Here is a 26208-nt window from a genome sequence, read left to right as displayed (position 1 = left end):
TGCATTAGCACTGTTCTCCTGAGGTACTCTTGGAGCACCTAATCTTTCTATCATGTCCCAATTCTTTTCTTCAGCTGCTTTCTTCCTAACAATTTCCCAAAACTCCTGAGTGTCCAGGTTTAGAGCAAATTTGGGAGAGAATCCCCCAAAGGAGCTCCAGTAGGAAAGCAGATCCAATCTGCTCTTCTCCCCCCAGCTGGTCTGGGAGAAAATACCTCCTTGGAGAAAGGTGGAAAAAACCTGTTTATTAAACAACAAAACCTTAACAATATCAAACAATAAAATCTCTTGCCACTCCAAAAGAAATGACAAACTGAGAAAGTCCCTCCCCGGGTTGTGGCTCAGCTCACTCTGTCTCTGATCAGTCCCTCCGGTGCTGGAAATGTTGCAGGCCAGGCCCGGCCTGGTGGGCCACAGATGCGGCTGCCCGTGCTCCCCTGGGTGTTCAGTCCAGAGCGGGTTTCAGGAGCTCCAAGGAAAAGGGCAAAAAACAAAAGTCCCCACAGTAGGGAACTTCTTTGCCTCAGCTAGCTAAAACTAACTAAAAGCAAAAGAGAGCTCTGTCCCACTGTCAGTCCATCCGCAGACAACAACAGTCCAGGGGCAGAAATGTGGAGGAGTGAGTATGGTGTCTGAAAAAAACCTGCTGCTTCTTCTCTCCCGCTGCTTCACTCTCTGGAACAGTCTTAAAGGTGCAAAACTTATTATTCAACATAATATAAGGTGCAAAACTTATTATTCAACATAACATAATTGGGGATAAAAGCATCATATAGTCAACGCAGGACACTGAGGCTCTCAAGGAAGCCCAGTTACTTGACGTGGGGGCAAAGTCCATGGGGCAGTAGGGCTACAGCTATTAGAAGGTGAACTGTCAACAGTTCCCTGCCCCAACTCCGATGTTACTGCGGGCAACTCATCACTTGATTCGCTGTCACTCTCACTGTCAGGTAATGGAGGATACGACCTTGGAGATTGTTCAGGCAGCTCAGAGGGGAGCGAAGGGGCAGATGGCTGGGCTAGAGCAGAGGGAAGCAGGGGGGCAGATGGCTGTGTTTCTCTCTCTGCTAAAGACATTTCAGCTACCTGGTGCAGTGGTGTGGTGTATACAGGCACCATCAGGAGCTGCTGCGCAGCTGTGACATAAAGAGGTTTAGGAGTCTGAGAAGGAGATACTATGGCAGTTTTCCCAGAAGCTTTGGCAGCTTTCCCAGAAGCTTTGGCATCCAGTCCAGAAGCTCTGGCAGCTTTCCTGGAAGCTTTGGTAGCCTGCCTGGTAACTTGCATGGCACCTGCACCTTCTTCAAGGATAGATTCACCAAGTTCCCCATCAGAGGCCCCCTCTGACTCATCCCCTTCATCAGTTTCTGTTATCAACCCCAATTCTTCATCCACCTCCTGCTCTGTTTGTTCTCGCTCGGTTTTCCATTCCTTTAATGCCTCAAAAAGCAATCCCCAGGTAACAGCTGGATTGACAAGTTTTATCTCCCACTCAGATGACTTCCTACAGTCTGTCCCCGACTTTTTCCCATGCTTTAACACTAAATGCTGTGTCGGGATCAGAGCCAAAATCCTGTGATTTAGCCCACAGCAATATACTACGAAGGGCATAGTCTGAAGTATTAATTCCCTTATTTCTTAACAAAACTTTCCATGTAGCCAAAACAGTCTCTTCTTCATTAGATAAATTATTTCCCATTATTACTAGTTGGTGGCTCACCTACTTCCAGGTGTCTTGATAGGAGAAAATCAGGTCTGGGCTTCCCTGTGGCTTCCACCCGCCATTCTCAGCTGCACCAACGCCGCCTCCCCCACTACGTCCCAGTGAGTCATGGCTGCCAGTCTCTAGGAGCCCGTATGGGTCCAGATCAAGTATGTTCTTAAGGGTGTTGAATCACATCAGGGTTACCAGATGTCGCTTTCAAGGCAGTCATGACACAAGGCAGAGAGCACAAGCAGTCTCAGATGGCAACTCTTTATTATCGAATATGGCTGACCTTTTATACACTTTCTAATTGTTTATATTTCTTCTACCCTAACCATTGGCCACCATAAATCAACATAACATCATTGGTAATAAGTTACAGTGACTTCAACTGACTTTCTAAAAATACTTCAAACTTCTCATCTTTCTTCAATTCCTCACTTCTCTTGGTCTCCTTAGTTACAGCCTTGGAGAGAATCCTTATCAACTTCTTGCTTCTTACCTTTCTTCTCACTCCTTTAGCTAACAGGCCCGCTGTTGGCCCCTTCCACACAAAGGCATTTGCTATACCAGCCCCCACAGTAAGGTTCATTAGTAACGGTTGCCCTATGCTGAAGGCACACAGGTGGTTACATGCCTCTATCATTTACAGCAGGGTGGGCTCCTCCTTAGACAAGGACTTCAGAAGTTTTTTACAATTCTCATTAGCATTTTCAGCAGCTAATTTTGAAAGCAACACCTGTCTGGCAATGTCATTCTCAATTTGTCTTTTAAGAGCTTGTTTCAAGCAGCCATTGAATTGCATATAAGGCTCCGCCAGTCCTTGCTTTACATAAGTAAATACTTTTTGGGTGGCTCACAGCATCAGGAACCTTTAAAAATGTGCTATGCACAGCTTCAGTAATACCCTCAAGGGCCTCACTAGGAATGTGGGTTTGCCCAACAGGGTCTGAGTGGCTTCCTTCTCCAGCCAGGTGGTCAATCATGAGGGCTGCAATATTCAGGTTTGCATGTCCCACAAATTTCACAAACAAAGCTTCAAACCCCTTTTTCCACTGAGTGTCTGTGGAGGCCGGTGGGCCTACAGAACAAAGGCCATTATAGGCCTTTGGACAGACAGACAGACCCCAACTTGGAGAAATCTCTCCTGTTCAGGGCAATTGAGCAGACCCTCTTCCAGGATGCTTTGTTGTATATGCAAATGTACCCAGTTCTACCTCCCTGGTTGGACTGTTGGCCTCTCCCTCCCTTTTTCCTTATATTTATGTCCTTGAATGTTCTCCCTTCCCTGCTTATCCATTGGCCCCATATTGCCTCAGTGTCCCACCCTCTTTACCCTATTGGCTGCCACCCCTTGTCTCCCCTCTGTACTGCCCTGAGCCCTCAGCCCATTGGCCCTGATGCTCTGCTCTGCCCCCCCATGTCCCCTGTATTTAAACCCAGACCTTCCACTGTTCTTTTTGTCTTTGTCCCTGAACTCCTTTGTGCGTGGCTGGAATAAACCTCCTTCTCTGGAATCCGTACAAAGACCCTTCCCATTTCTTTGTCGTTGGTGATTCTACAAGAGAAGTGTGTGCTGCAGTGATTGTGTGTGTGTGTGTGTGTGTGTGTGCCTGTGCCACCGAGCGGCTTCATTACTGGAGACACTTCTGGAAGGTCACGGCTCCGCTGCCTCTCTCTCCACCACCAACGGGCTTGTGGCTTGTGACAGCTGGCAGCCTGAACAGGGACCTCTTTGGAGCATTCCTGGAGGTGTCTTCAGTAGCTTTTTGGCTACTGAAGTTAAGCCATGTTCAGAGCAGCCAATTCCCAGAGGAGACTCCTAAGTTTTATTGGGGGAATCATACAGGCGACCAGCAACCTTCTTGAGGCGAGAAGATCGGTTGAAGCTGACAGACAACCTGGAGAGGTTTTGTTGACCCACTGTCATGTGAGTACTATATTTGGGGGTCATCCTTTTTTGTCTTTCCTTTGCCTTCTTTTCCTCTTGGATGTTGGGAGAAAGTGTGGGGATGGGAGCCAAACTGACCCACCCACAGAGGGAAGTTTATACCCAAGTTAAAGGAATCCTTGTTGGAGAAAATTTTCATTTTTCAAAGGGAGATTTAAAATGTTTTACTCATTGATTGTTCAAGTATTTTCCTGATGTTATGAGGGAATTCATTCTAATGAGTTCTGGGACCATATAGGGAAAAGATTCTATGTTCTTTGAGTTAAAGGGGATCTTTCAGTGGGGAAATTTTATCCTTTGGCCTTATTGCTAAGTCTGTAGAAAACGTTGGGAAACATTCGGGACCCCAGTTTAACACCCCTTCTCCCCGTTCCTCCCCCCACATCCCTAAACTCTCTTCCCTGCCTCAGGGAGGATTGGGAGATGGATCCTGCCAGCAGGCGCAGGGTTGCTACCATCACCCTGACATCTCCCAGTGTCCTCTGTCCCCTCTCCAGGGCAGCACTGGCCATGCTGCCTTGGGCTCTCTCCTAACCCTCTTACCAATGCCCATGTACCCAGTTCTACCACCCCCAGTTGTTCTCCCAGACAGTGCTGGTACTGTGGCCAGCCCCGCCATCTTGTCTTCTCCCTCTCCAAGTTTTTCTGCCCTTTCTCCACAAAATGGTGCTGATCCCACAAAGGCAATGGCCATTTTGTCACCTCCCTGTTCTGCCAAAAATGACACCTCTGACCCTCCTCCCACTTTCTCTATTCCTGTAATCGCGCCCTGCCCCTCCCTTCTGTGTCAGGAAGTGTGTCCATGTTGGGACTTCCCCTCTCTATCAGGAATCCCCTCCCCATTGTGCACACCAACCCTACCCCTTCCTCTCTTGACTCCTCCTGATAGTCCCTCCCATTCCCATTCCCACAACACTGGAGCCAGAAGTGGTGATGACAGAGACCAGAAGGAGCCCATATTGGCTTCCACAGCTGCCCACAAACAGGCAGATTCTGGCTGCCCCAAGAGGCTCCATGCAGTCATCAAGTGCCCTCCATCCTCCTCGGAGGATGAAAATAGGGATTCTGCAGACCCGGATTCCAGTCCTGAGTCTGAGGATCACTGGGCCAAGCTGCAGAGGGAAGCCACTGGGAGGGCTCAGAGCTCACCAAAAAGATTGTGGGCTTGCCAATTATATGTAAACACAGCAGAAGAGTGACTGCAATCAATTCCTGGGAACCGATCCCCTATGGGGAATTGAAGGAGCTCTGCAAAGTGGCTAAGGAATATGGTTGGGGGTTGCATTTCTTAAAAAAATTTCTGGAAGCCACCTTCTCTGACCGTCTCTTGGTCGTGCATGAAAATAAAAATATCATGAATTGCCTACGCTCTCTGTGTCACAATCCATCCTTACGAACGGGTTTTGTGATTGTTTGTGGATTTGATCTCAGGGTGCAAAAAACCGACACGGCACAGGGGGGTTTGCAGTGATAATCAAAACAAATGCACCTTTATTGAATAACCAAATGCATTGGGGAGGAATTGGGGAAAAAAGGGAAAAATAAGGAAAAGAGGGAGGAAGAGAAAGGAAGGTATATAGCTACCAAACATAGAACAGCCAAGTCCTTTGATGTCCAGCCGATGGAGTTCACCAGGTCACGTCTGGGGAGATCTTGAAATCTCTCGCTAACTCAGAGGTTTTTTTTATGATAACTCTATTGAAAATTGTGAGGGAGGGGGGAAAACAGATACAATAAAGAATAGATGTAACAGGTAGTCCATGTTCTCAGCAGTAAACGAGAGCCATTGTCTTCTTGGTCCAGCGGTCACAACCTGCAGGCAAACATCTCGCTTTGGTCAGCTTGCCTCCCCCACACACCTGCCCCGGGCTGGGGGTTTCAGTCCCAGTCCTTGGAAGGAGCAGAGGGGCATTTTCACATGGGGGTTTCATGTCTCACTCCTTGATGGAGAGGCTCCTTACATCTCAGTCTGTCTGTCACGGTGGTTGTAAAACAGGTGAGGGTCTTCTGTGGGGGACCACCCAAGACTCAGGAGAAGTCCAGCCAGGCTGAGAGGTGGGACAGCTTCCAAGGCTATTGCTGCAAAAAGGCAAGATGCCCCCTTCTTCTTTCATTGGGCTCAGTGCAGCATACAGCAAACAACACCTGTGAACAATAGCTTAGCACTGTGCTCAGGTCTCGGAGTCGTTGGCATGTAACTTTCTCCAACAGGGCCAGAAACTTCAGACAAGGGTCTTTTCTTCAGTGGTCCCCAATGACGATTGTGAGGCAGATGAGAGAAACTTTGGACAGAGTCTCATACCCCGGTCGAGTACATGCTGTGGGAGAGGCAGTAAAAAAGGCATCTCCAATCACTGGCGGACACATATTCAAAAGATGCCAACAAACCAAATTTAACCCTTGAATAAATGGCAGGAGAAGGTGACTTCCAGAAGCCACAAGACCAAGCAAAGGACTTACAAGAAGCTGCACTCAGTGGCATCACCACTGCTGCAAAGACATCCCTGCTCCTCACTCTCGACGACACCCTACATACACAGAGCTTCACTAACATTAAACAAGGGCAAGTGAAATTTTCATGAAATTTGTAGACAGACTTAAAGTTGCACTTGAGTGACAAATAGAAGGCCCAGAGGCCAAGAAGGAAGTGCTAAATAAAATGGCCTTGGCAAAGGCAAACAATGAGTGCAAAACAATATTAAGACCCAGAACCTACAATCAACCAGATGGACGAGGCCTGCACCAAATTATCTTCCACTGAACACACCGTGGCAACGGCAATCTCTAAGGGAGAGGGCCTTTTTAACATCCCAAGACACTGCAAAATGTTTTAATTGTGGGGAACTGGGCCTTTTTTTGAAGGACTGTGCAGAATACAAAATGCCTAAAGACCAGCAGCCACCAAAGAGGTGCCATTCATCACACTGTATGCATTGCAACAGACATTCTAACAACTGTTCTCAGTTTTGTTATCACCAGTAACCTCACCACCACCAGCAGCATTATCAGCCAAAAAACTTCCAACAGACTGCAGGGTGGCCCCGTGTGAAGACAGCAAATGGAAAGCTGTTTCACTGTACCCTCCCCAGTATTCTGGAGGTCCAATACGTGGGAAATTCCCGTGGAGCTCTTCATACTCCGAACAACAGACCAGAGTGACCAAGGCTTTCCAGCAAGTTCAGGTCAGGACGTGACACCAACTGGTGAGTGCTTTGTCTATACAATTTGATGACTCTGCTTTCTATCGTATTCCCACCAGAAAATATGGACCCCTAGAGGGCCTGAGGGATGTGCTGGTAATAGGTAATGTATTCATGGACCAAATGAAATACATATTATAGTGGAAGTACAAACTGTTGGGCCAAGTGACGAAATCACAGTCACTTTCTGCTGCACAAAACCACCACACTTCCTGCACAGAGAGACTGTGATCGCCCAAGCCTTTTTATTGCCATTAAGCATAGACAATATCCCAGAGCACCCAATGGCATTCTGGGTTGAAATCATGGGCCAAGACAAGCCCCTTATAAAGTGCAGTCAGTTGAATAAAGGTAATGACATCCACCTACAAGGGATGGTGGACACAGGGGCCAACATTACTATCATTACACAACCTCAATGGCCCCTGAACCAGGAGCTGACTCCTGTCACTGGAGTCACCTCAGTGATTGGAGAAGCTGCCATCTCCATGAGGAGCGAGCGTATTATCACAACAGAGGGACTGGAGGGCCAAACTGCCACCATCAGGCCATTTGTAGTCAGGGCACCCACCACCCTGTGGGCCAGGGACCTGTTGTCCCAGTGGGGAGCTTGACTTGATATTCCACCTCTGTCCCGGGATTTCTATTTGGGGCCACTGCAGAGTGCACCACCCCACAATCACCTGGAAGACTGACACCCCACCGTGGGTGGATCAGTGGCCCCTCTCAACAGAGAAATTACATATCCTTGAGCTTCTTGTGGAAGAGCAGCTCTCCAAGGGCCACATTGTACCTTCCAACAGCCCTTGGAACTCCCCTGTCTTTGTTCTCAAAACACCTGGCAAGGACAGGTGGACGCTCCTCCATGACCTTTGTAAAATTAACAAGGTCATTGAGGACATGGGTCCCTTGCAGCCTTCCTTCTCCGTCCTTGCTTCCTTGTGACTCGAGACTGGTGGTCGTTGATATCAAAGACTGCTTTTTCAACATCCCCCTCCATCCTCAAGATGCTCCCATGTTCTCCTTTTCCATCCCCTCCCTGAACAGACAGGCACCTCTGAAGCGGTACCACCGGTGAGTCCTCCCCCAAAGTGAGAAAAACTCCCCTATATATGCCAGTGGTACATGGCCCTTGTCCTATCTCCCATCCAAAGGACTCTCCCAGATGCCATTATCCTACATTATATGGATGGCATTCTGTCTTGGTTTGAAGACAGATGTCTGCTAAGGAAGGCAGGAGCTTCCTGTGAAATGGAAAATGTAAACCCCCTCCCTCTGAATTATTATAATTTTGAAATTAAAAAGCTCTCGAGCAAAGATATGGGAATAACAGTTATTTACTAGGAAAACTAAAAATACAAACGCAATAGTACAAACAAAAAAACCCCACTGGAAGAGTCAGAATATGACCTGACACCCTGTGGGTCACAGTGGTGGTAGCAGTCCTATTAAATGGTGGCTGCAGTGCTCCTGCAGTGACAGGTGGGGTTCTGTTGAAGCAGTGATCCTGTAGAAGGATGGAGTTTTCCTCTGAAGCTCCAGTGGTGGCGTAGATGGGCCTGGACTTCCTCTGGGAATGCAGTGGAAAAGAAAGCTGCTCCTCTGGGAATCCAGTGGGAAAAGGCTGTCTCTCTTCTTCCAAATGTCAAATTATATCCAGGTAGGAATGCTTGGCTCCTCCCTCTGGCCGGAGCATCTCACAATGGGATGATGAATTTTTCATCAGTCATGCAGTGACACTCAAGGGCCCAATAACAGAAGATATCTCCCAGAGGGGGGATTGTTGAGGAAGAGATAAAGTAAACTGCTGTAAGAGGCGGTCCAAAGTTTCCCTCATTTGCCTCACGACCGTCACAAGGACAGAGAGGAAGACCCTGAGGACCCTGGCTGGAGTTCTGGCCTGGTTGGGGTGGATGCTTGCCAAGTGATTGTTTGCAGCTGTGCTTGCTGTGCCCCCACGTTACAACTGCTTCGAGCAGGGGCTGTCAGGGAGCGGCTTGCTCTGTACACTTACACCTGCTTCACCATCCCTGCTCATCACAATGGCCCATGAATTTCCCCACCTCTTGGCCAGATGAACTTTCTGGGGTAACTCTGGTGATCCCCCCATAGAAGATCCCTCATCTGCCTCACAACCGCTGTAAGGGAAGCCCCCTCCCAAGGACTGAGACTGAGACCCTTAAAATTCTAACACAGGGGCGCGGGCCTGACTGAAGTGGGATGTTTGCCAAGTGTTGCCTGCAGGTGTGTTTGCTGCACCAAGACTGGTTTCTCATAGACACCAATCCTGAAAACAATGGGTCTCGCTCACCGCTGAGATTGATTTGTCCTGTTTTGGAACATGGACTGTCTTACTCATTTTCAATAGACGTATTCTCCATTGTCTTTTTTCTGTTCTCCCTTTGGTGGATGACTATAAAAGACCCCTGAGTTATGCAAAGAATTTGAGATTCTCCCCAACGTGACAAGATGGATCTATTGGCTGGACCACGAGGATTTTGTCTCTCCGTTGGTAGCTATTCCCACCCCTGTCTTCTTCTCTCTCCCTCTATCCTTTATCTCCTTTCTAATCCTTCTATTGCTTCTGCGTGGGCACTCAATAAAAGGTGCATTTGTTTTGATCAAGACTGAAATCCCCTCTCTGTTGTTTTTGCACTCTGAGATCAGTTAATGAACCATCACAACCCCACTTGTACGAGTGGATCGTGACATTAAATTGCCATCATGGACAGGATTCTGACAGACAGAGGGGTTTGCAGGGTTGTGTGTAGTCTGTAACAGGGGAAGGATGTTTCTCTCCAGCCGCACCGAGCCCGATACCCTGAAAGGGGTGAGCGGTTGTCTAAAAAGGAAAGGGAGTGACTCAAATTTCCCACAAACTGCACATGCCTAGGTGAAAAGCACCCCCATACTCAATTGAGGGCTCTGTCTTCAGAATTTCACAAAAGATCTCTTAGTGCAAAAAGGGAAACTGTTTTTGTGTATGTGTGAATCTGGACTGTCTGGGAAGTGAAGGGACTATTTGAAGTAACTGAGTAGAACCTCTCAGGCACATTTAGTCTCTTCACCCACCCAGGGAAGCAAGGGAAACACAGCAGAGGCTGTGTGGTTGTGTACCTTAAGTCTACACATCTCTGTCATGGTTTTGGTCCCTTCACAAAATGACGGAAAACCTCAGCGCAAAAGTTGAAGCTGAATTTTATGCTCTACTAGCCAAACACAATGCCAAACCTTCTCCCGGAGGAGAAGAACGGGCACAAAGTAACTGATTTAATTTGGAAAATGTTATTGATAGAGTATGTTCTTTACAACATGAAACAAAATTTAAACTGGGCAAAAATAAAACTATTCTCTGCTCAGTTTTGGGAGCTTGTCTCACAGCAGCTATAAAAACTCTCTTAAAGTGAAGAAGTGAGGAAAAAGCTATAATGGACTCCCTTCAAAACCTAGTTGAAATTTGGAAAAAAAATTAAATGAAGAAAATAATGAGATCCATCTGTTACAAGCTGCCCTTAGAGAGGAACATGTTAAGAATTCACTGAATGCTGATTCCTCAACACAGGCAGAGGAAAAGAAACTCCTCACATTAAACAGATTTATCCCCATAAGGAACTAGAGGCAGCAAAAAAACTGTGGAGAAAACTGCTGCCCTCATTTGAGATCCTTGGTTAAAACAGAATATAATTATATTAATGATGAAGATTTTGAACCACATATCACAACTAAACAAATACCATTCAGCACTACCAAATTGGCTAAGCTGAAGAAAGAATTTGGGTGCCTCCCACAAGAATCGGAGACAGAATATGTCTTCCAAGTGTCCCTCACTGGTGAAGATCAAATTAAATTAACTGAACAGGAGGCCAGTGGGTACTGGGGACATGGAGTTTTCCTAACAACAGGAGATAAGCGTGACACGTGGTCCCTGACACAATGTGTGCCTTTCTGGGCCGGGGGAATTAATCCTTTGGAAAGGGGAGACCCTTTAGCTATAGTCAGTGCCCCCGACCAGCTTTTGGAAGGCGCCCACAAAGCCACCTGCCTGCAAATGATTCATGAAAAAGGTTGATTCCTGGTTTTCAGTCACCAATGCAATTACCTGTAAAGCCTGAAATTATGACTCCTTTAATTTGATGGCTTCCTAAACCTACAGCAATTATTTTACAGAAAACCATAATGGCCTTGGGTCCCGTAGAGAGACTAGATAGATTCCTTGGTAACCCCACTGACCAAACTGGATCTACTGATCCTGGTTTCACTCCATACTCCATCCCCTCACAGCCCCCAGCTTCTCAATCTGATTCACCTGCCAGCAGCCGTAAAGTTTGGGCATGGAGCGAGGTTGCAGTAGATTTGATTAATTACAGTAGATGATATGGACCTGTAAAAACCCTGGAGGAGAAATCAGAAAAAACAAACGGTGTTTGGTTTATCAGGGCTCCTCACGGTGAAAATTTAGGGAAGGGAAAACAGATCTCTAACCACCACCATTGGTGGTTGTTGGAAGTTAAAAGGGGGGTCCCCAGAGAGGTGATGGATGGTTTGCCCCTTGATAAATTACAGAAAATAATAACTAATTGGCACTATCGAAAACTGAATTTATCAGTTCAACCCAGTGCACCCCTCCCTTCTCAGAATCCAGCCAGTGAGCCAAAAGAAACCCTCTCCCAGCCTCTCCCTCAGAATTTAGGATGTGAGCCAAAGCAAACACAGAACCAGAGAAACTAGGCTCTCCATCCCTTATAGGTGAGCAAAGGGCTGGAGCATGGATGTATCTGAGAATGCTCACTAAACATAAATCAGGAGATATATTGATCACAGCTATCACAGGCCTCAAACAGGCACTTGTAACCTTTCTGATTGACACTGGGGCACAAATCTCTGCACTAACAAAAAGGATGCCCAGAAGTGTAGAATTGTTCCAACAAAGAAACAATGTTGTGCTTTAAATGCCCTAGGAACTACAGAATCTATGAATGTGGCCTTAGTAAAACTCACGCTCCATGGAGAGGAGAATCAATTAGTTGTCAAAATTGGGGATATTCCAAACAATTTATTAGGGATGGATGTTATTGCTGGGAGGCAGTGGGAAGATTCTGAGGGATTCCTGTGGTCATTTGGCGTGCCACGTCTTAACATGAGACTGCTCCAAGCTGCATCCTCCTCACTGTCTAGCAAAATTACTCATGTAAAACAATACCCTCTACCTTCTGGTGCCAAAGAGGGCATCAACTGGTTATACAGGACTTGTGAGACCAAGGAATAATAGTCAATACCCATTCTCTTTTCAACTTGCCAGTGTGGCCAGTTTGGAAACCCAATGAGAAGTGGAGGCTGACAGTAGACTTCTGCAGGCTTAATGCCAACACAGACCCTCTTACAGCAGCAGTCCCAAATTTGGCTGAATTAATGACATCAATTCAAGAAAAAGCTCACTCAATCATGGCAACTATAGATGTCAAAGACATGTTTTTTATGATACCCATACAGCCAGAAGATATGGACCGCTTTTCCTTCACATGGGAAGGACAGCAATACACTTGCACTAGGCTTCCCCAAGGCTACAAACACTCCCCCACTGTGGCCCACCCTACTTTAGACCAGGAATTAGAAAAAACACCCAAACCTGATCCTGTAGCTGTTTATCAATACATTGATGACATTCTGGGCTGGGGGGGGGGGGGGGAGGGGGGGTGTGTGAAATAGAGGTAGTAGGGAAACATCAGCAGAAAATAATCTCTCACTTAGAAAGTCTTGATTTGCAGATGCCCCCAGAGAAAATTCAGAAGTCTTGTCAGGAAGTGAAGTTTTTGGGAATTTGCTGGAAAGGAGGTATGACATGTATTCCACCTGATATCCTAACCTCTTTAGATCAGATCAAAATGCCTGAATCCAGGAAAGATCTCCTGCAAGCTCTAGGATTATTAGTGTTCTGGAGAAAACACATTCCAGATCTTTCAATAATTGCTAGGCCCCTTCATGACTTGCTGAGCAAACGGGGTGAAATGGGATTGGACTCCTTCTCAGGAGGAAGCATTGCAATTGCTGTTTTTTGAAGCAACAGCTCACCAAGCACTGGACCCTATCCATCCCACAGATCCCTTTCAGCTGGAATGGGGATTTGGCTCCTCAGGGCTGTCAGTACAGCTACGGCAGCAGGGTCCTGAGGGTCCGATGTGTGGGAGGTTAAGATATTGCGATGTTACGGTCAGGCAGAACCCCTCCCCTTTTACTGTTACCTGTTACCGTTAACCCCTGTTATAAATGACCTGGTTCAACTGTTAATCAAGGCCATTTTACCGTCCACCACATTGGTGTGTGCGTGTACTTGGTCCATGTGGCAAAGGTGCTGCCACCGAGCCGTTCTTGACCCAGGACCCCACGCCCCAAGTGGCGGCAACAAGTGGTGCTGAAACCCGGGACAATCCGGGAAGCGGAAACCGCCTGGGCGAGTGAACAGCAGCTGGAGCAGCAGGACTGTCCCCGGCAGGGAGGACGCTCCCAGAGGACCGGCGAGAGGGGAAAGTCTCGCGCTTAGGACCGGCAAAGGAGGAAGTCTGGCGCCGAGGACCGGCGAAGGAGAAAATGGAGTACCTCCCAAAGGTCATTTTTAAAATTCATAGGCAGTGGGGCGTAGACTGCGAGCCAGGAGATTTTATCCTTGTAGTGTCGAGGCTCCTGCGGATTGGGGTTATTGGGCAGCTGGTGGATATTTTCCACCTCGAAGTGTGGGATAGTTGTACCGGGGCCCTAGCAGAGGAGGCTTTGTCCTCAGGCTCGGGGCGAAATCTTAAATTATGGGGCAGAGTCACGCAGGCTCTGTGAAAAGTTCAGCAGGAGCAGGAAATGTGGAAAACCACACAGGACTGTTTGCAGGCGGGGCCCCGGCAGGGTGTGGGGGCGGCCGCGCAGACTGCAGGTGATCGTGAGTCTGCCGAGTGTGGGGATTTACAGCCGCGGGCACGCTCTTCGCAGCTCCCAAGCTCAGGCACGCTGGCTGAGGGGAAAAAGCGGTCATTTGGGACGGGCTGCTAGAGGAAGCGCGAAGTGCAGGCATTAACTTAGAGACATGGGGTGCTGCCATTGACTCAGAGGCGCGGGGCGCTGCCATTGACTTGGAGGCGCAGGGCACCGCCATTGACTCGGAGGCGCGGGGCGCTGCCATTGACTCAGAGTCCGAGGGAGCCTGGGTGGGGCCTCCGCCTTACGGGCCACGGGGGGTGGGCCCCAGAAGGGGGGGATGCGGACACGGGCGTGATCGGCAGAGACGGAGAAGGTCTGCAGGACAGCGCAGACACGCGCAGGCAAAAAGGAAGGAAAAGACATGGAGGGGGAGCTGACGCCGCTTGAAGCATGGGGTGGAAATCTCATTACAAGGCACTGGCCTCCCCCAGCAGGAGGCGGGGCAAGCCTAGAGGGAGGGAGCAGCCCAATGCTAAGACAAAGGGGCGAGGTCGAAGCCTGACAGAGGGTTTTACCAATTCCATCCGGCCAAAAGATCAAGCGCGCATCCTAGCAACCACCCTGCTGGCTTTAAATCAGTTCCCCAGGGGAGACGAGACAAAAAGTCCTGCCCAGAGGCACTGGGCCACCCGGGCACTAGAGGAAGGCCCACAAGTCATGATTAAAAATTAGTTAGGAGAATGGGAAACGGGTTGGAGGCTGGTACTCACAGGGCGAGGGTACACAGCTGTCAAGAAAAATAGTAAAATTAAATGGTGCCCGCTTAAGTCGATAAAACTGGACCTTCAGGGCAAAAACTAATGAAATTTGTAAAGCTTGTTTTGCAGGACTGAATCCTCAGACGCCCCCATGGCCCGTATACCCCGCTTCCTAAAGGCTGTGACGAATCATCAAGCAGCCCGATGGCAGACCATACCGGGGTCGTGAAAAACTCAGTGACCAAACTAAAGGAGTGGCCGGCGCAGAGAAGGACTGGGGGAAAAAAGCTCAACAAAAATGTTATCAGTCATGGTTCACATAAATGTTTTTGAAAGTCTTGTTTTAAGTGGTATCCATCAAGTAGAGTTCGAACTCTGGCCAGGTTCTGGCTCTACTTGAATGGAATGATCGCCAATCAGCCCAGAGTTTTTCTGCGTCAAAAGGTTCAAAGGGAGTTTTGGAGAAACGTGAATCCAGACATGAGTTCTCAACATCACTCTTCTTTTAAGGTCAGCTGTCGCAGACTCTGGGAGGATAGTTCAGTGCTGTGGTAAATGTATGATTTCAAATCGTCAACTGTGTTAACAACTATCAGCCAAAAAACTGAGGAAGTCCTGCAAAGATATCCTAAGTCATGGTTCAGTCAGCCCCCATGACTGATTGCCCTTGGTTCTACCTTATTAGGCCCTATTATTGATCTTGGACCTTATATTTCAAAGAAGTTAGCATTGTTTATTAAAAACCAGTTAGAAATAGTTACCATTTCACCATCCACCACATTGGTGAGTGCGTGTACTTGGTCTGTGTGGCAAAGGTGCTGCCACCGAGCCGTCCTTGACCCGGGACGCCACGCCCCAAGTGGTGGCAACACCGAGGAGGCCTGTTGGTTTCTATTCCTGTGGTTTCAAAGATGCTGAGAAAAGATACACTACCTGGGAAAAAGGATTGTTTGTGGTTAGCTTAGCTCTCATAGAAGTGGGAAAAATTGCACAACAACAACCAGTTGTCTTGAGAGGCCCTTTCAAAGTTATTAAGACAGTCACTACTGGGACCCCCCACCCCACCCCCGCCGACAGGGTGGCCCAAAGGGCCTCAGCTGCAAACTGGTATGCTCAGATTGAACATTACTGTAACATTTTCTCAATAACAGAAGGAGCTGTAAAAAATTTAGCGATCCAAGAAACTGAGAATTTGGGCAGCAGCCATGACAAACCTGCCTCTGTAATTAAAGTAGCCCCTCCTTTCTCCCCCAAACGATCAGCAAATTCTTGGTTCCCTGATGCCTCTGCTAAACAGGAGGGGAAGGTGTGGAGATACAGGGAAGCAGCCCACCACATTTCCTCTGGTGAATGAATCATTATCGAGGGAGAAGGCAGTGCTCAGGTTGGGGAGCTGAGAGCTGTTTGGAGTGCTTTCCAACATGAGGTACAGAATACCTCTCCTGTCTGCATCTACACGGACTCCTATGCTGTGTATAAAGGATGTACTGAGTGGCTTCCTTTTTGGCAGCAAAATGATTGGGAAGGTAACAGAATTCCAGTATGGCAAAAGGAAAAGTGGCAAGAAATTTTAAACATCACAAGCCAAGAGAACTTTGTTGGGGTGGGCAGCCTTTCACCAGACAGATGGAAATCCAGCAGGAGAGTGGAAAAATAAAGCTGATGATTTAGCAAGATTAAGTCCCCTGAAAAAGAACAAATTACAGAGGACTGGGATCAACTATTGTCGGGTTCGGCTCTCTGTCTCTGCCCCGACACGGGTAGGGTGGTTCTTGGGTGGCACGCACTTCAAAGGATGAGTCTGGACTCTTCAGCTTTTCGATCTTCAGATTGTTTATTGTTTCTTATCTACAAAATTTTCTGTCTGCCCAACAGAGGTCTGATCTGCAAGGCAGCCAAGGGCACTCTGACCACCCACGGGGCGGTCATGTCTTTTTATACTAAAATCTACGTACATGATATTTACTTTTATTTTCCAATACTTTTCACCCATATTAGCAAGTACACCTTCACCATAAACCAATCCCCAAGTGCCAACATCACCACAGGAGATGGAAGACAAGAAGAAGAAAGAAGAAGGACGAGACACGCCCTGATCCCCCCATCTTGTCTCCATAACCTCCCTGTACCAAAAACCTTAAAGTTTATATTTCACTCTATAAATGTGTCCCTTTTACACCCTTCACTCTAAAGTGATTCTCATGTCCTCAAACTGCTGTCACTTCTGTGGATGGATCAAAATCAAGCCACCAAGCACTCTTGGCAACATTCCAGGATTTCCGAGACCCCCAAGGGTTCTCCTGGCATCTCTGGACATCGGGAGCGATGTGCTGAGTTCTCACAAACTATTAGAATAGCTGCATGTAAAAAGACAGCACACAGGTGTGAAAGATTTGTACAAGGAAGCTCTGGCCCAGCATTTGCCTGTCACCAAGGAAAGGTGTAAAACATGCGTATCAACCTGTGAGCAATCGCAGACTGGAGACTGGAGAGACATCCTTTGGAAGATGACCCTCTGCATTTCAGAAAGGGTAAAGGCTTATGGGACGCGTGGCAGGTAGACTATATTGGACCCTTTAAGAAGTCAGGAGTTAAACACTTTGTGCTGGTAGGAGTAGAAATTGTATCTGGGATGGTCCAGGCCAATGCTTTTAAAAGAGCTACAGGAGATAATACTGTTAAAGCATTGCAGGGATGGTTTGGAATTTTCCCAAAACCACAGGAAATTCAATCTGATTATGGGTCCCACTTCACTGCTAGAATTGTACAGGATTTGGCAAAAAATGAAGGAATTAAATGGACTTTTCATACCCCTTACTACTCTCAGGCTAACGGGATCGTGGAAAGGACCAATGGTCTTTTGGAATGACTTTTGAAACCAGAGGAGGGAAATTGGGATGTTCAGTTATGGGAAGCTGTGAAAAGTGTGAATGACAGATGGGGGGGTAAATGGGTGTCCCAAAATCACTGCCTTTTGCCCCATAGCTCCAAGCATAATTGCCTCTCTAGGGAGACCAGATGATTTCAAGATTCCAGCATATTACCCTGGACAACCTGTTCTGATGGACCTCCCTACTGTAGGGGAACTACCACTAGTGCTAAAAACCCCTCTGAATAAACATGCATGGGTAGCCTCTGATGCTCTAGGGAGAGAGCATCGGATAAATACACACTGGATAATTCCATCATTCTAACTTTTTCTGTCCCTTAGTGGCAGGATTCTGTTGTGTTTACTTTTACAGAAGAACCCTGAGGGACATGAGGATCATCTGAACCATGATAACACTGGTGATACTTTTCTGCATCCTACCACAATTCCGTGGACAGAATCCTGCTGAGTGGTCGTGGTCTGAAGCTACCATCCATCACACTAATGTTCTAGGATCATATCCCAAGGGTCACCACCTGAACCTAGAGCCTATAGTGCTGCATGATTCTGAGATATATCGCCCAAGTGAGTGGGGATGGGATCAGAAGGACTGGACTAGAGCCCTAACTGGAACAATTGGTGAGTCGATTGTGGTAGCGTGCAGAAAAGTGGAAGGATCTCTCTATGAGAAAGCCACCTCCATTGCAGGTGCTGGAAATTTTTTAGAACCAGATGGAAAAAACTATTTGCACATCCCTACAACAGAACTGTGTCCTACGACAAAGTGGGAGTGTACCAAACAAATTCCCCTCACTCTGTGCTGCTGGCAGGAGTACGTTGGTAACTACACTTTAACCCAGAACCAACAATGCAATTACAAAGGATTGTAGAAATTAATCAACTGACTGCTGGCATAATTTTACTTTAGCCAAACCAACTTATGTGACACGCCGTTGGCAAAATAACTTGACAAATCCATAAAGTTTAAAAGGCCTGGTTTACAAATTTAAGATAAACACTATAACAAAGTCCACACTGAGTACAGTAGTCACACCCCAGTGGGTAGAAAGGACTGAGAGCACCCTTAGTCAACTTGATACTGAATGGCCTTGGTCCCAGGCTTTTTTTCATTTTTCCAGATCCATGGGAAACGTGAGGGATTTAAACCTATCAACTGTCATTATGCATGAAAATCAGATATACACTAGGCAGGAATGGGAAAACCAAAAAACCTGGCAGCTTCAAGGGATAGTGGGGAAAAAAATTAGTATAGGATCCGAATGATTAACGGAACTACCCATAGTAACCGCAACCTCAATCGGTGTTTTGACAGATCAAACAAATAAGCATGAAAAGGTTTGTACGCACCCAAGCTTACAGGATTGTTGGCACAATTTTACATTAGCACAAACCATAGAAGTGGTTTGTCTTTGGTCCAAAAAGTGTAGGCCTGTAGGGCCTACATTTTAAGTTTATAGTAAATGCTATAGCCCAACTGGTTACAATTTACACCACCACCACTCCAGCCCAACCACCGCTTATGCTTAGCCCAAGAATTTTTGAAAATGGACCAGATATAATTAGGAAAACAGGACAACAACAAATACTGTTCAATCCAGCATGGTTCTCTTAAACAAGTCAAATTGCTGATGCAAAGTAATGTCTCAGAAATTCAGCCGGCCTGTTCGCCTTTTTTGCAAACTTCCTTTGAGGGTTGGATGACCTGGTTGCAAAAGCGGAACTCTTTTAAAAGACGGACGCTAAGAGACATAACCGGTGTTGTGGGAACAGGATTGGGAATTCTAAAGAGTATTGATTCAGAAGTATTGATGAATAAAATTGGCTGCTACAACTAGAGATTTGACCAAGTTACAACAACTACTGCAGTCATTGGCTTTAGGAACACACCAGTGGCTGCTATCAAACATTTTGACAAATTGGGAAAAGGTAAATGTAAATGACCACAAATTGGTAAATGATGCACTCGGTGCTACACAAAACAACATTTCTTTGGCTCTCAGCTGTATCCAGGCACAATTGTGGATGCAGTCAGTTGCTGCCTCAATGATAAGAGAAGGTGAAGAAGGCACTTTTCCTACTGAAATTGGGAAAATAATTTGGGACAGTGCCACTGATTTTGAAAGAGAATTCCAATCCTGGTGGAACCTGGTGAATTTTACTTACAATCCCATTACAAACACAGCCATGGCTTTTGTGTTAACCATACGTAATGCCTCCGTGCATTTGATATTTCCTATGATTGCATTAGGGCTGAATCCTGATGGAGCTGTTCTCTATCCTTATGAGCATTGGGAATGGGCCCGTCAAATTGGTGAGAAATGGCAAAATGTTAATTTAGAATCTTGTATTGTCCGAGAACAAGGGTTCATCTGTGAAAGCAATGCAATCATGGCTCAAGACATTTGTTTAGACACAGAGCAAAATATCTGTCATTTTGAAATTCATCCTAATGAGACTTCTGAAACAGTCCTTATATATATAGGCAATAGATGTGCATGCTTCAGACCTGCTTGTGATTTTGTATTTGTAGAGAATGTTGTAGTAGATACTAAAAATTATTCAAATGTTTGTGCTTGTAACTTTACCAAGATTACAGGATGTGATTTCTCTTATGAAGCTCCAGTTCACCTCTCACTACCTATTGCAATCCAACTACCCACTGATTCACAAACTGATGCCTACTCCTATTGGGATGGATCTCACTTTGGTAAGACAACTGCTGCTCCATCAAGACTTAGTTGAAATCCTTGAGAAGATTGAGAAAAACGCACAGAAAGCCCTGGTGACTGTTCATCACAATGTGAGACAGATACCCCATGTCATGGAATGGGTGGAGAAAGATGCCAAGCACAGGGGGTGGGATACTCTTTTAGGTGGTCTCCTACTGCCACGGGTGTCCTGAGCAGTCTGTGTCATCCCATTGTTATCCTTTTGATACCAATTCTGTTTGGTTTTATTTTATCAGCAGTCCCATTCGTTATGAATTGGAGCATGAAACAGCTGACAAGATTGACGTCTATAGTTCATGCACACAACTTGGCTGATGTCCTGTGCACTGTGAACATCCCCAAGACTTTGACACAAGGCAATTATGAATGAAGCATATGTGTTTTGGAATAATCCTAATTTCCATTTATGATTTTGTGGGAATTACTTTTGATTTTTAGTGAATTGGTTTAGAAAATCATTTTAAAGTTAGTGCTTATATTATGATTTGTTTATTGCTTTTGCTTTTGATATTTGTGATTTGTTTTGACCATTTGAGAATGGTTATAAAAATAATACTATTTTAATTAATTCACCATTTGAAAATAGTTATAAAATTGATACTGTTGTGATCAATATTAATTATGTTTGTTTATTGTCTCTCTTTTTTTTTTTCCCTCTTCTTCCTATCCTTTCTTTTCCTCCTTTCTCTCTCTCTCTCTCTCTCTGTCATGCTGTCCCTATTTTTCCGGGTTCTACTACCAACGTACAGCGAGTCATGAAGACCTATCAGCAACACTCCAGAGCCCTGCTGATGACGATCCCTTCAAGACAATTGTGAGTCACGGGGTCGTGTGAGAGTCTGTCTGAAATATCCCTCATCTGCCTCACGATCGTCACTGGGGACCACTGAAAATCTCGGGCTTTGTAGGAGAAAGTTACACAAGCCAAAGGCTTCGAGACCTGAGAGCACAATGTTAGGTTATTGTTTTCACAGGTGTTGTTTGCTGTATGCTACACTGAGCTCAATGAGAAGAAGAAGGAAGCACCGTGCCCTTTTTGCAACAACAGCCTTGGGAGCTGTCCCACCTCTCGGCCTGGCTGGACATCTCCTGAGTTCTGGGTGGGCCCCCCACAGAAGACCCTCACCTGTTTTACAACCACTGTGACAGACAGACTGAGATGTAAGGAGCCTCTTCATCAAGGAGTGAGACATGAAACCCCCATGTGAAAAGGCCCCTCTGCTCCTTCCAAGGACTGGCACTGAAACCCCCAGCCCGGGGCAGGTGTGTGGGGGAGGCAAGCTGACCAAAGCGAGATGTTTGCCTGCAGGTTGTGACCGCTGGACCAAGAAGACAATGGCTCTCGTTTACTGCTGAGAACATGGACTACCTGTTACATCTATTCCTTATTGTATCTGTTTCCCCCCCTCCCCGGCAATTTCCAATAGAGTTATCATAATAAAAACCTCTGAGTTAGCCAGAGACTTTGAGATCTCCCCGACGTAACAGGCGGATCCTCGACTGGACTGGACCAAAGGACTTCGTCTCTACGTTTGTAGCTCTATCCCTTCTCTCTTTCTCTCTCTCTCTCTTTTGTCTCTCTCTTCCTCTATCTTTTTCTCTCCCTTAATCCCTCTCTCACATTTTGCAGTGGTCATTCAATAAAGGTGCATTTGTTTCGATTATCATTGCAAACCCCCTTGTACCGTGTTGGTTCTTTTTGCACCCTGAGATCAAATCCATGAACCATCACGAAACCCGTCTGTTAGGACGGATCGTGACACCCCCCGAAGAACCCTCCTCAAATTCCCCCCCAAAGCCCCCTCAGCACCCCCAGACCCCGCTAAAACCCCCTCAAGTTCCCCCCAGACCCTCCCCAAATCCCCCCAAACGTCCTCAAGACCCCTCCCCAAATTCCCCTTACGACCCCTCCAGGACCCCTCACCTGTTCCTGCGCCTCCTCAGCAGCTCCCGGAGCCCCCCGTCCTCTCCCAGCGCCTCCCCTGCTCTCTCCAGCGCCTCCCGCAGGACCCGCCCGAGCCCGGGGTGGCTCCCGGGGGTCCCCGAGGGGGTCCCGGGGGGCGGAGGAGGTGGAAGGGGGGCGCCCGCTCCATGCCCGGCCCCGGGGTCAGGGGGCGCCGCTTCAGGCTCGGCTCTGATTGGCTGGAGCGGCGCGGGGAGGGCAGGAGTTGCAATGGAAAGACGCCCGGTGATTGGTTGTTTTCGTAGAGGGCGTGGTGATTGACAGGAGAGGGGCGGGAGAGGCGGGCTTTGCTGAGGAGAGGTGCGCGGTGATTGGTTAGTTCAGCTCGAGAGAGGCGGGCATTGCTGAGGGGATACCTGCGGTGATTGGTTGGTTTGGCACATCAGAGGCGGGCGTATCTGACGAGAGGTATGCGGTGATTGGTTGGATTGGCGCACGGGGAGGCCGGTGTTCCTGAGGGGAGGTGATTGGTTGGTTTGGGGCGGGGCGTCTGCTATTGGCTGGGAAAAGTCCGGGATTTTTAAGAGAACATTCCTGGTTTTCTGGGGAAAACCTCTCAGATTATTAAGGAAAAATTCCCGTTTTTTGAAGGAGAAACATTCCCTGATTTTTTGAAGCCACATGACCCCCAATAACCCAAATAACCCCGAAACACTCGAAATAAACCCCAAATAACCCTAAAAAAAACCAAACAATACCTAAAAGTCTTCCAAATAACCCCAAACAAATCCAAATAACCCCAAAAAACAAAAAACCCCCTCAAATTAAACATAAAAACCCCCAAATGATTTCAAGTACACCTAAAAAAAAAACATATACACCAACATAAACCCCAAGAACCCCAAATAATTCCAAATAAGCCCAAATTAACCCAAAGAAGCCCAAATGATTCCAAAGAACCCCAAATAAATAGAAATAAACCGAGTAAAACCCAAGATAAACCCCAAATAGTCCATAAATAACCATAAATAAACCCCAAACAAACCCTAAATAAACCCAAAGAAACCCCAAGTAAGCCCAGTTCCTCCCGTCCTCACGCCATAACAGATCCCGACCAATCAGAACGCGCAGTACTGATGACAATCCAGTTGCTGGGCAGAAACTCAGAGCACTGGCCCTGCTCAGCGATTTTCAGCCAATCAGCGCCCGGCCCGACTCTGACTCATCAGTTGCCAGGCACAGTCAAGGCCTCTCACTGCGTTCAATAATCAGAGACTGCGCGGGGTAATTTCCAGCCAATCAGAGCGTGTCTGGCTGATGACTCATCAGTTGCCAGGAGCGGAATTTGGGGAGCGGGGGGAGGTGACCCTGAGGAGGGGCTGGGGGCCCCAAATTAATCCAAAACGGGGTCGGGACCCCAAAACGGAGCAGGAGGGGCCTGGAGCCCCCAAAACCAAACACAGGGGAGGGGACTGGGGGAACGATTGGAAAGGGGAAGGAGAGAGGGGAAAAGAGGGGGGTGGGACCCCCAAATTGAGCTGAGAAGGGGATGGGACACCCCAAATTGAGCTGGAAGGGGGGTGGGACCCCCAAACAGGATGAAGCCAGTTTTGCTCCTGGAATATGTAAAGTAGTTTATGGATATGCAAAAAGTCTATGAATATGCAACAGGCTGATGTCATGGGAGACAAGGACCATCCAGCAAAGGTTGTTATGGCCACTGAGACCTCCGAGTTATTTCCGGGGACACCCCTTAATTAATCTGGTTTTAATTCCATCAGTCTGTTGCATATTCATAGACCCTCATGCATATCGACAAACTCATCTACATATTTCAGGAACTATTTTACATGTCCCGTCTTTGGGAGTGTCTCCCCATTTCAGGAGCCTCCACTGAAATGGAAACTGTAAACCTCCTCCCTTAGAAGATGAAGAAGAAGAAGTAGAAAAGAAGAAGAAGAAGAAGAAGGAGAAGAAGGAGAAGGAGAAGGAGAAGGAGAAGAAAAGCTGAAATTTTGGGAATCCAGTGGGAAAATGGCTGATCCTCTGGGAATCCATTTCTTACCCCCCAAAGACAGGGCAAAGGCAGGGCAGTGGGGTTTTTATAGGGTATCCCAAGGGTGGAGTTGGGGTTTGGGTCAGGGGAGGAGTTCTTAGCAACACAAGAAGGATGAGATCAAATTCCTGCCTCTTAGCAACAGCAGCATTCCACACAGAACGTGTCCCCAAATCCTAAATTTCCTCTAAAACAACTGAGAAATTATGGAACTGCAGATATATTCAATCAATTTCCTTCATTTAACCCAGTTTGGGGTGTTTTTCAAGGATGAAGGTGAAGCAGAGGAAAATTAAGGCCAAACCAAAGGGCTAAGCAGCCAGGTGTGTTCCCAACATGGATCACAGGGAATGTGAGTGACCAGGGCTGTGCCCAAAGTGCCTCCTCCAGTGGGGGATGGAGCTGGAGCAACGCACGAAGCTCTGCCCGCACTCGGGGCACTCACAGGGCTTCCCTTACCGGTGCCTCTGTTGGTGTTGGGTCAAGTGAGAGCTGCTGGAGAAGCTCTTCCCACACTGGGGACACTCGTAGGGCCTCTCCCCTGTGTGGATGCGCTGGTGGGTGACGAGGGTGGAGTTGTGCTTGAATCCCTTCCCACAGTCAGGGCACTGGAAGGGCCTCTCCTCTGTGTGAATCCGATAGTGCAGGAGGAGATGGGAGCTGGTCTGAATCTCTTCCCACTCTCCCCACACTCGTAGGGCTTCTCCCCAGTGTGGATCCTCTGGTGCACAATCAGGTCGCAGTTCCACCTGAAGCTCTTCCCAATCTCCACGCACGTGTGGGGCTTCTCCCCATCATGGAGCTGCTCATGGAGCACCAGCTCCGAGCTCTGGCTCCATCTCCGGCCGCCTTCCCGGCCCAGGCTGGCTCTTTCCCCCTCACATCCCCGCCATCTGTGTTTGCAGCCCCTCCTCGTGCGGCAGCTCCGGGCCTTTTCCTCCCCGTTGGCTTCCTGTGCCGTGGAGCCGCTCAAAACGGCCTCTGCCACCAGGTTCTGCTGCGGGCATTTGTCCTCCCTGCTCTCCATGCTCAGCTCCTGCTCTGGGGGAGGAAGGACAAGGACAGCATGGGATTTGCCTCCGTGCCACAGGCAAGGGCAAGGAGATCCCCCCAGGGCTGAGCTGCAGCCGGGGGCCCTGCTGGGCTGGGAGATGGAGCAGCACAGAGGGGAAAGGGGCACTGACTTCCTCCTCACCTACCTCAGTGTCCCGGGGCATCTCCCTCTTCCTCGCATCTTCCCTGGGGTTGCAATGGGAAATCCTGGTTTGGCGAAAACAAGGGATGAGCGCGTTTGTAGGAGCGTCGGGGGGTAGGACGGTCGGGACGGACGGAGACGAGAGATCTCTGCAGCCAGGCCCTGGAACTTGCGGTTTATTGCAAAGGGCCCGGGTGCAGGGCCCTGCTTGGAGCTGCCAGGCACAGCTGGAGCAGGCCCGAGAGAAGAGAGGGGTAGAGAGGATGAGAGGGTAAGAGAGTAAGAGGGGAAGAGCATAAGAGATGAAGGTTCCTGTTACAATACAATAAATCTTCTTCTTTGTTGAATATTCTATTTCTCACTAACCAATCTAGTACAAGATACAAATCCTATAGCATTTACATACAGCCTGTAAGAATCACTACATCACCAGACTGTGTTACATTTTAAACCGTAAAAACTCCTCTTTGGACCCCTTCTGCTGAGCTAGTAGGGTCTGCTCTGACCCTTGGATCTGTCTGCAAGCAGAGGGAATTGTTCCATCAAAAGGGGATTACCTTCAGCCAGCCACACCATTGTTTTCCAGTTGTTCACTAACTGAGGTATCTCAAAGCTTGCTTTGATTTCAGTCTTGCTTATAGTTTCTATATTGTCAAAATCTTTTGCCAGACAATCATATTTATAAGGCTTTCCTTTTTCATCTTCCCCAACACAGGTTGAGTTTGAAGGTCCCTCTGCCCGACTCCATCTCTACAAGTCAGCGGCCATCTGGGCTCCAGAAACACCTCCCAAACACCAAGATTCAGCCCTGAAAAAGCCACCCAGGAGTTCCCTGTCCCTGGTCCCTCCCCTCTGGTGTTCGGGGGTTCCCCCTTGTCCCAGCTGCTGGGGTCACGCTTGGATTGAGGGTCCCCCTTC

At 47.7% G+C, this 26208-nt stretch overlaps 2 pseudogenes; both read left to right on the top strand.

Moving 5' to 3' along the window:
• LOC129132018 (uncharacterized) overlaps nucleotides 1-26208 on the top strand; it is a 234639-nt pseudogene that overhangs the window by 6000 nt on the left and 202431 nt on the right.
• LOC143695826 (uncharacterized) lies at nucleotides 10079-13312 on the top strand (annotated as a pseudogene).

Source organism: Agelaius phoeniceus, chromosome 27, assembly GCF_051311805.1.
Source record: "Agelaius phoeniceus isolate bAgePho1 chromosome 27, bAgePho1.hap1, whole genome shotgun sequence".
Taxonomy (NCBI): domain Eukaryota; kingdom Metazoa; phylum Chordata; class Aves; order Passeriformes; family Icteridae; genus Agelaius; species Agelaius phoeniceus.
Note: the sequence above shows the minus strand (reverse complement) of the source record. Positions and strands in the feature narration are given on the sequence as shown.